An 11351-nucleotide genomic window follows, 5' to 3' on the forward strand; every position below is an offset into this window, starting at 1 on the left:
ATTATCTGCTTTGATTCCAGAGTCCTATGTAAACATGGACTAAGAGACTCCACACCATTGCCCTCTCATCTACACTCAAGAGCCTTAGTGTGTGAGCTCCTTTTCCACAAAAATAAACAAGAAAATAATAAAGGAGAAACTATAAAGCATCATTGTCTCTTTCATATTTATTTACTTAAATAATAAAGTGTTTTATGTTATTTTCCATTGGAGTGGACACTCGGTGACAGCTGAAAGTTATGAAGTCTTTTGTGTGTGAAAGGATGGAAAATGCTCTCATTTTCATAAAGTAGACTGGGGCAAACAAAGGGAGATATTATATTTACATAAAAACTGACTAACATATTTCATGCCAGTGTTGAAATCTTCATTGACAATATGGTAAAGTGGATAAAATCTCAAAACCAACATTTAGCAATACGCATATACCATAATGACAAATTCTGGATTTCATATTCTTCACAATTTTCTAAAGTTAAGAAACTATTTATTTGAGACATACTTCACAAATTCTTGATTTTAATCTGTATTTATCTTCAATATTCCTTTAGAAAACACTATGTTCTTCACTATATATTAAATATTCAGCCCCCCAACTGCTGAGGAAAGATGAAAGGGAACACACTGCAGCAAACCCTGTAGGGCGCCTTGGCAGAATATTACCCATACATTCCTCTGAATTTTTGTTATCACATTTTGTGGAATATTAGCACAGACTTGGCTAATCCCTTTGGGGTACCATTGAAGAACATTTTTCATGCATTTATTTGAATATCAGTTTTCACAGTCTCTGAAGTATGGTGTGAATAGTTTATCTCTAAGTATTTCAGACATTCTTTTGTTCCTGTCTTCCATTTCTCTTGTAATCATGAGAAGGTTTTCCTCAGCTTGAACATGGAGTACGTACGTACAATTAGTTTGTTTCTTACCTCTCTGTCATCTTCCTTTATGTCCACATATTCTCCTTTCTCCTAAATACACTGAGCATGCTTCCATTAACTTGTCTCAGGTCTTGACTGGGTCCTGAGCAGTAGTCCTTGCTAGACTGATGTCTTTTAACATATCTCTAAATTTTGTTCTGAGATGCAACTGTTACTTGAAGTTTGATGAGACTTACCAAAGCTTACTTTCAAGTTTCATTAGGGCAAAAACATAATAGCTTTGGCCTAGGTCTAATTGAGTTCTTGAAAAGAAAAGCAGTGTCTGAGAGTTCTAGTCAATACTCCAGGTCTTCCAAGCTTATCCTCCCCATGGTGGTAAAAGGAACTCTCCTCCCTAAGCCTCTATAAACTGCCTGGTACTTTTACTATTTCTTCTAATTTTGGGTAGTCAACTTCCTATTCAGTTGCAAGTCAGTACAGAGTCTCTGGGGGTCTCATTCAGATTCTCTTTCTTCATGTAGCTTCTTTCTTTGGTGTTCTGCTCCTCAATTTTTCCTCACTTTGTGCAGTGATCTCTGGGAGACACTTCTGAAAATCAGCAGAACTGCCCTGCTCTTAGGAGCTTTCTCCTTTGCTGCAGTGGCAGGGAAACTCCAGGCAAGAATTGAATTGATTGTAGGAATTGCCTTGACTAGTTCTGTTTCCATGGCCTGTACCTTCCTCTCGATGTGTAAAAGTCACTACATCATTTCAAATACCAAACACTGACACAGTTACCTGAGTTTTTAGTCCTGTAAGACAAGAGGTTAAATCCGGCTGCTGTTACTCCACCATAAGGAGAAGCTCTCCTGTGATTTTGAAAGTCTGCACCGAAGCTCCACTCACCAGACAACTAGGGCAATGCACTTAATTAGCAAGGGAGCTCTTGTAAGCATAGAGCCATGTATTTCCAGCTGAGGAAAATATTTCTTGTGGGTTCACAACAGCTTGGGATATTGCACGTGAGTTCCTGTCCAGGAGGAAAATTGCAGTCTATCAAAACCCATTTCTGTGCAAAGATGAACTGTAGAGTGGAATTACCCAAGGTGCATAAAGCCTTTTCAGGGGTGGAATTCACAGTGGGATACATAATCTTCGTATCTCGGAAACAAGGTGACTGAATGTGCTGTTCTATTTTTCTCTCAGCAGATATAAACCCTGCCTTTCTAACCACACATGCCTTCTTCCCATTCTAGAGAACAAGAGGAGAAAGCAGGCCTTTCATCGGGGTCAGATCTTAAAAAGACAAGAGGATCCTTTGATCCTTGATTATAGGCTTCACTTCTAGCCTTTTCCCAAGTTATCTTACCACTCAGGAAAATATAAATTTCCATAGCTCTGTCTTCTGAAGAATTGATTTACTTTGAATAGAGGAAATTCATATAGTCTATTAAAACATTGCAAATATATAGGCAAATTCAAAAATATATCTGTATCTTGATTGTTTATGGTGTTCTGTAATGCTCCCCTTTTATTGCAAAGAGGTGAGGACTACACTTATCTTTGTGTATAAGGAAAAATATGCAGATTATAGTTAGGGATTATCATAGTTAAGTAAAGTGCTAGTTTGTAGGGTCAACTCTAAGATCCATGACAGATAAAACTTCTCTAGGTCAGAGACATGTTGAAGTGTAGGAAAGTGACTTCATCACCTTTCCTCTAAACTGAGGTATCAAAACAAAAATACTCATAAAGAAAAAGTCATGAACAATCCTTTATGTGTATTAACAGTATGCAAGATGTCCCAGTTAATTTTAGGCTATGAGGCTGGGGATTTAGCTCAGCGGTAGAGCGCTTACCTAGGAAGCGCAAGGCCCTGGGTTCGGTCCCCAGCTCCGGAAAAAAAAACAAAACAAAACAAATTTTAGGCTATGAGCAGAGTCGCGAACAGATTACACTATAGATCTAAAGTGTGTGTTCAAGAAACACGAGCTAAAGATTTGATTGGCAGATGTGGACTTTGTGGAGAAAGCATGAGCTTTTTGTCTTTGTCATCGGACTTATCGGGCATATGCTTTGTAGCTGTGATAAAAATGACTGTGAAAAACTTGGGAGGAAATCATTTATTTTCTCATACACTTTTAGGTCGTCATCCATCATTGAGGAAAATACAGGGCAAAAACTCAAGAAGGAACAGAGGTAGGAATCATGAAGGAAAGTTACTTATCAGTTGGTTTCTCTGCCTCTGCTTCTTAGCTTTTCTTATACAAAAAGACCTCTTGCCAAGGGATGTTTTCAGCCACAGTAAGCTGGGCCCTCCTATAGCAATTAGTACTCTAGAAAATTCCTCAAAGACCACTTGTCCAAGTCAATCCCCAAACTGACATGTTCTCAGATAATTCTGGATTGTCTCAAGCTGACTACTGGCTCTAGAAAAATGGGTTGACCTATTATTGAGTTTAAAATGTCAGAATTATTGGATGACAGGAGCATTAGAGGAAAGAATGCCTTCTACAAGGGGAGCCAGCAACAAGAGGAGACATCGAAGACTGTATTCTGTCCCCACCTCTTTCTCTCTTTTCTCTCAAACACGGAGAAATAAGCGTCATTGCCCATATCATATGCTGCTGCGGTATTAGGTCTCAAGAGCATTCTAGAAATGAAGGAGCCACAGATGAGTCAAAATAATAGTTCTTCAATTGGTTTGGTTTTCTTCAATATTTTATTAACAGCAAAGCGATGCTGGCTAATAAAAGTGATTTTGCAGGTTCTCCCTCTCTTGGTTACCCCCAGCTTCCCATCCCCCACTGCTACACACCTCTGTTCAATTTCCTGACCCTCTGTCCATTTCCTCTCTCCTCCCACACCTGAACCTGCCCCCTTTATTCTTCTCCCCCTCCTTCTCTTCCTCTCTTCCTCTCAAGTCCCTCCCCCTCTCCAATCCCTTGATTGTTTTGTTCCCACTTCTATATAAGACTAAACCTGCAGAGACCATATCCAGAGTTTAGGCACAGGCCCCAGTTGAGGGATGGGGCCACCCATCCTTTCCAAAATTTTAACCCAGAATGGTTCCTGTCTAAAGGAAATACAGGGACAAAGAATGGAGCAGAAGTCCATTCAGGCACTGCTCCACCTGGGAATCCATCCCATACGCAGCCACCAAAGCTAGACACTATTGCTGATGTCAAGAAGTTCTTGTTGACAGGAGCCTGATACAGCTGTCTCCTGGGAGGCTTTGCCAGAGTCTGGTGAATATAGATGTGGATGCTTACAGCCAACCATTGGACTGAGCAGAGGGATCCCAATGGAGGAGTTAGGGGAAGGAGCTGAAGGGGTTCACAACCCCTTCCTATGGGAAGTACAACAATATCAACCAACCAGAACCCCCAGAACACCCAGAGACTAAGCCACCAACCAAAGAATACACTCGGAGGGACCCATGGATCCAGCTGCATATGTAGTAGAGGATGCCCTTGTCTGGTATCAGAGGAGGGGAGGCCCTTGTTCCTGTGAAGGATTGGTGCCCAGTGTAGGGGAATGTTAGGGCAGCAAGGTAGGAGTGGGTGGGTGGGTAGGGGAGCACCCTCATAAAAGCAGGGTGAGGGGGAAGAGTATAGGGTGTTTGTGGAGGGGAAACCAGGAAGGGGGATAACATTTGAAATGTAAATAAATAAAATAACCAATAAAAATTTTTGAAAGTGATTCTATAGAATGCTGGATTTTCACGAGCGTCACACTTGTCTTCAGCTTCTTCTTTTAAAATGTTTGCTTGTTTGCTTATTTATATAGATTCCCAAAACTATCCTCGCCCCTGTCCTGGTCATCCCTCACAGAGATTCTCCTCTAATCCCCCTCCCATTCTCCTTTGAGAGGGTGAACCCACCCTGGATAGTCTCCCACCCTGGAGCATCAAGTCTTTCTAGGAATCCTCTCCCAAAGAGGCCAGACAAAGCAGCCCTGTTGAGGAACAGATGCCACAGTCAGGCTCTAGCTTTAGGAGGATCCTCAGCTCTAGTTGTTGGGAAGACCCATATGGGGACTGAGCTGCACATCTGCTACATATGTGCGGGGAGCCTTGTTCAGGTCCGTGAGGTCTTTGGTTGGTAGCTCAGTCTCATGAGAGCTCCCATCGGCCAGGTTAGTTGACTGCAGGCTCCAGTTAGGGACTTAGCACCATCCCTCTTCCAAAGGCAGCCTTCCGCGGACCGAAAAGCCTCTGAAGATGCATGCGGATTGTCGTGTCTGCTCCTCCAAATCCCCACTAAGCCTCATGCCGGCCTCCTGTCAGACGTGGCGATCTTGCTGGTCAGATGGTCGTCACTCTCCCTTAGCTTATCCACTGTTACAAGTACACTAACACTGTTTTTCATGAGGAAGACTGGCTCTCTGTTAAATAAAGATCCATAACTCTTATGAAAATGATTTTTGAATTTAACTGTTCACGTTCCCCCTCTAGGATAGGAAACTGTGTCAGAGACACTTTGTGTGATTCGTTTCTGGGATGTCAGCAATAAAATTTCCAAAATGAAATTTAAATCTACATATCAAGCCTGAAAGTTAACTCCAGATTTTCACTACTTTAAGATGTTTCTATTTGTAACCTGTAAACCCATGTGACCTAAACTGGGAAGCAAATGTCATTTTTAGATTTAATATTATCTTGTGTAAAAAAAAGAAATTTATTTATTCTTTCGAATAAATGGCATATTCAATCACAAAAGATATATCACCATTGGCAGTCATCTGCTTCAGGTGAGAGAACTTGAGCCTCATAGCCCCATTGCTCCCCGTTGTCACAGCAGTGTGAAGAATGTTGTCATCTGTGAACTTATGACAAGCTCCCATTATTCATTTACAGAGTTGGCTTGCCCCATTGGCTTTTTGTCTGATATTATTGTTTTGTTATACACAGTATGTATACACACTTACTCTCTCCTATGTGATGTTGATAATATATGAGATCAGAACATGGATGTGACGCACACACACACACACACATACACACACACACAAACACACACACACACACACACACACACACATATCTTCCCTTCTCATTCACTGGCATTTCCCCCTTTATAGCTTCTGATCCCTATTGGCATATATAATTTGTTTTCCTTTCTTTGTCCTTTTTTGTGTAAACCTAGACAAATAGTTTTAACAGTAATGCTACAAACCTACTTGAAGCTTCTAGGCTGTGCTTTGTATAAGCGAAAGCATTTGCACAGACCAGCGAGGCCCAGTTGTTCTAATCTCCCATCACTGATCTTATCACCTCAACCTCTACTTTTCTCTCTGTGGTTGGTTGTGTCCATGAACTCTAGACACGATTCTTTTTGGGTCATATTATACACTAAGAACATAAAATCTCAACACAGTTTTCTGTTTAAGTCTCACTAGAAAAGGAACAGAGACTAAAGGAAAAGCCATCCAGAGATCACTCCACCCTAGGGATCCATCCCAACTGCAGACATCAACATCCACCCCCCCCTTACACACACACACACACTATTGCTGATGCTAAGAAGTGTTTGCAGACAGGAGCCGGGTATGTCTGTTCCCTGAGAGGTTCTATCTATCAGCACCTGACCAATACAAGTGCAGATACTCAACATCGAACCATCGGACTGAGCACAGGACTCCAAGGGAAGAGTTAGGGGAAGGACTGAAAGAACAGAAGAGGACTGCAACCCCGTAGGAAGAAAATTAACCACTATCCAGACCACCCAGAGCTCCAAGGGACTAAACCACCAACCAAAGAGTACACATGGAGGGATCCATGACTCTAGAAACATATATAGCAGAGGACAGCCTTATTTGACATTAATGAGAGGGGAGGCCATTGGTCCTGTTGAGGCTTGATGCCCTAGCATTGGGGGATGCTAGAGCAGTGAGGCAGTCAATGAGTGGGTGGAGGAGCACCCTCACAGAGGCAAAGGGGAGGGGTGAGAGGGAGAAGGGGATAGGGAGTTTGTGGGGGGGTAACCAGGAAGGGGAATATAATCTGAAATGTAAGTGAATAAAATTAATAATAATAATAATAATAATAATAATAATAATAACAATAATAATAGTAGTAATAGTAGTAGTAATAGTAATAGTAATAGTAATGAAAATGAATAGGAACAAAAGAGAAAAGCAACAGCAATGGATTGGGCTCTGAGTTGAGAACAGCGCAATAGTGACTGCCTGCCCCTCATATCAGCTCTTCATAGACTCTATTGGAGCAACCTAGTCACCAGCATTTGCTATTCAGTGCTCTGACAGCAGTGTGGTGGATTCTCAAGATGCTTTTCATTTCCATTTCTCTAATAACTAAGGATTTTTTCAACCATTTATTAGTAAATAGTGTTTTATATATTTTTCAATTCATTATCTCAATTTGTTGATTGGAAGACCTGTTTGTAGAGGTTAATTTTGACAGTTTTTTTTAATGTATTGTAGATATTAATCCCTACCTGAAGTTTCATTGGCTGATTTTCTCCCATTCCATTGGCTGTTCCTTTATTGATTGTTTCCTTTGGTGTGCAGAGAATTTAATTTTACATATTCTAGTAGGATTAATTCACTCTTAAAGGAAGCTGAAGTTATGGCTTTTCCTTTCATATTTATGCAACTAGATATATTAAGTAAAATGAGCCAGACATTAAAAGAGAAAAATACTGAATATTTTATTTCAAACAGAACCTAACTTCTATATGTGCGTGCATATGACAGGAGGTCTGTAGGTCATAAAAGAGAAAGAAGTGCACGGGAGAAGAGATTTTAAAGTCAGATCAGGGTCATCTAGTGGGGAACAGAATGCAGCATGAGGAAGGATATTTGAGAAGGCTATAGGATTGGGGAGGACCTGGGAGGGCACAGTGCTGGCAAGTACTAATACATGCGAAGGTAGCATGGAAAGAAAGCGCTATAATGAAAATCATTAATCGTAAAGCAATATTTAAAAATAAATGATAGATCTGATGAGATTGACAAACAGATGTAATGACAGGAAAGGGTCAAGGGTGTCTGTGTGTTCAGGTTGTGATTATGATGAAAATCCAAGTCGAATTCAGAAAAAAACAGTAAATGGGTACAATTCATGCAGTACAAAGATGGCCTGGACAGTGAAGTCTACATCCCAGGTTAAGTAAATGATCCAGTAGGACTACAGGGCGTGAGAGAATATGGTGGGGAGGAAGAGGGTGTCTGAGATAGATTTTGGATGTGGACCCTTGGGGACAAGTTCTGTAGTTATAAATATGGCTTTATGTCTGTCATTGTCTCTCACTTGCTTCTAGGAATGTGTCATCAGGAAGAGCAATACAAACGCTGATGTTTCATAATTCGTGTCCATGGATAGAGCAGTGCTCTTGAATATAGACCGGCATTTCTAGATTTCAAAGTAGATAGGTGAATGTCCTAAATTTGAGTGTTTAAAATGTAAAGTCATACTGTGCATATTTTAATACACTATAATGGAGTTCTGTATCTACAGCACTTACATCTGACAGAATGTCCCTGCAATGCCACAGGTCCAGAATGTGTTACATCATCTTTTGGCTCTCTTGCTTAAAACAGCCATTATCAATATGTTTCCGAACATCACTAAATGAATGCTGGTTGATCACTGTCATTGCTGTGAAATACCCAGGTAGGTGTTTTTCACTTTTACATTGAATTGTGGTCATTTCTACACTTATTTTAAACATTCCATGTGGACCCCTAACAGTAACACTTCATTGGTTCTCCGCATTATTTTATCTTGGTTTGTAATCAGTCATTTTCCTTATGATAAAGAACTAAGGCTTTTCGAGGGTTGCAACAGTTTAATACAATCAAATACAGTATTTGTTATTGAGCTAATCGTGTTGATATATTCCCAACATGTCATAGTGTCAACGTCTCTTTATCTCTACTCTTTATGTGTACTGTGTGTGCGTGGTGGGGGGGTATACACATGAGCATGTACTTTTGAGTGCTAAACCACACATGTGAATGCATAAAGGTCAGAAACCAGTCTTTATTGTAGGTTCTCACCATTTACTTTGTTTGAGGCAAAGACTGTTTGATGTTTTCCTCTGAGCTGCATGTGACAGGGCGGCTCATCAGAAAGCTTCCAAATATTCTGCCTTTGTGTCTCATTTCACAGGAGAGCATTGCACTGATATCTCTGTGCTACTACGCTTAGCTTTATATAGGTTCTGGGGGTTTGAACTTGAGTCCCCTCTTACGCAGCAAGCATTTGACCCGCTGTGTGTATTTCAAGATTTAAAACTGACCTTTCAGCCATTTTACTGACGATGTTTGATTCAGTGCGATCAAAATTTGAAGTTTTATAAAACAATGAAATTTTATAAAAAACACTCCTGTAATAGAATCATTTAAAAACGGTAGACATCAGATATCAAGGCACTCATAAGTGGTTTTTAAAAATGTAATTTAGCGAAGAATCTAATTAGTCTATTTTGTCAAAAGCAGGAGAATTTGAGAGTTTGTGAAATGGGCTTTTGCTTTAATGAAAATAAGGAAGTAAGCTACCGTGAAGCCACTTCACTTACATTTCAGAGGAAGGAAAATAAAAGGAAATTGAAGATGAGACCATTGGTATAGCCACGGCATCAAAGAGAAAGCACTCTGCTCTCGCTGACAACGCGGGGCAGTTGAACTTCACTTTCCTTCCACACTCTCGTCTCTCATTAGCAATTTGCAGTTCTCCTGGGCTTCTGGGTAGAGGTGCAGGCATACCCATCTAACTGACTGACAAGGACCACTTTGCAATAGGTGCCCAAGTGCTGTTGCATCATCTGGTGCTTCCTGATAGGTAAAAATGGAGGTTGGCAATATCTCTTTCCCATTATTGTGAAATAATATAAACCCGAGGCCTTGCTAAAACAAGAAGACACTTAATATCTGTGGTGAACTTCATAAGGTCATATTGGTGTTTGTAGTACATAAATAACACTGTCGTGAGAATTTTAACTATAGAAATGCTCTATTATATAGTTGGAGGGATAAAATATAGCTTGCTAGATGCTGTATGAAGAAGGGCATTTTATGCATATCTGTGGTAAACAGTACAAGAGATTTAGATGGACTCCCTAGAGACAATATTTCAATATATGACCTAAGGCGGATACGCTTTTGGAATAACAAGTGGAGGCCAAGAAGTAGCTCAGAGTTTAAAAGTGTATAACTGTCTTATAGAGGACTTGAGTTCAGCACTCAGCCCCCACATCACGTAGCTCTAAACAGCCTGGAATTTCAGATTGAGAGCAATGTGATACCTCTGAGTATGTCCTCCATGGGTACACTCAGTCTCCAGCAGTCCATACCACACAGTTCAGGCTTGGTACCTCAACACTGGTTTTTACTGACGTTTTCTCTGTGGAAACGCTGCTCCTTTGAGGCATAACTCATTTTCCTCACCTCTCTAGTCCAGGGATCTGGGGCAGGAAAACATCACCCTCACTGTGTTAACCTGTTCACTAAGGCTGGGTTTGTATAAATGAGTAAATTCATTTTAGGAAGGTGGTACTGCATTTTTTTTTATTTCTTGAACAAGGAATTTTATATATTTTCTAATTTTATAATTTTTCCCCAAATTGAATTTTTCTACAAAGTTGAAGACTGTAATAAAAATTGTAATATATATTAAGAATCATTAGCATTTATCTACTCTGCCTTTGAGGTTGGGTTCCACGATCTTCCTCTTAAGTATTGCTCTCATATCTGTAGTTTATGGTCAGAATAGTTAAAGTTTAAGGTAGTTGCATAAGCAAAATTTCTCAGAATGTACCAGTATTAGATGACACGATGACCTTAAAACCTTTGCAATTAATGCTATTTCCTGTTCGTTATTTTTTCATTCTCATTAGTAAAATCCACTTAAGGGATTCAGGAAAGAGAACAGCAAAAGAGTGCAGAACTTTCAGACCGGCCCCTGGTTTGTTTATACTATTCTAGTCTCAGTAAAAACTACTACATTCTAAGAGTCAGATATTCTGTTTCACTAAGAAAACAATTTTAATAGAAGCATCCAGTCAAAATTCCAAGAAACATGTCACTGAAAAAGGTGACAGACTTGGAGGTTAATGCCATAGAAGGAATCAGTAGAAAATGTTGAGGGCAGCATACAGGGTACAGAAGAAGTCAGGAAAGAAGTTCTGGAGAAAGACCCTTGAGAACAGCAACAAGGCTCATGAGATAAAGGCACTTGCTGCTGGGAATTACTTCAGCCCAAGTTCAACACTGGAATCCTTCATAGTTGAAGTAGAGACTAACTCAACATGTGTGTTCTCACAGGACATGTGTTCAACATATACACAAATAAATGACATGTACCCTTTAAACTTTTAGTACTATTAAAAACATAATTTACAAGTACCTTTCTAATTATATAGTTTACAGATCAAAAAATTTTTAAACGTGGTACAGAAAACTATGATTGCTTTTCACTTTGTTCAGGCATCAGAATTTGATTCATTGTTCCAAGTTATCTCCTTTTAT

Source organism: Rattus rattus, chromosome 12, assembly GCF_011064425.1.
Source record: "Rattus rattus isolate New Zealand chromosome 12, Rrattus_CSIRO_v1, whole genome shotgun sequence".
NCBI lineage: Eukaryota > Metazoa > Chordata > Mammalia > Rodentia > Muridae > Rattus > Rattus rattus.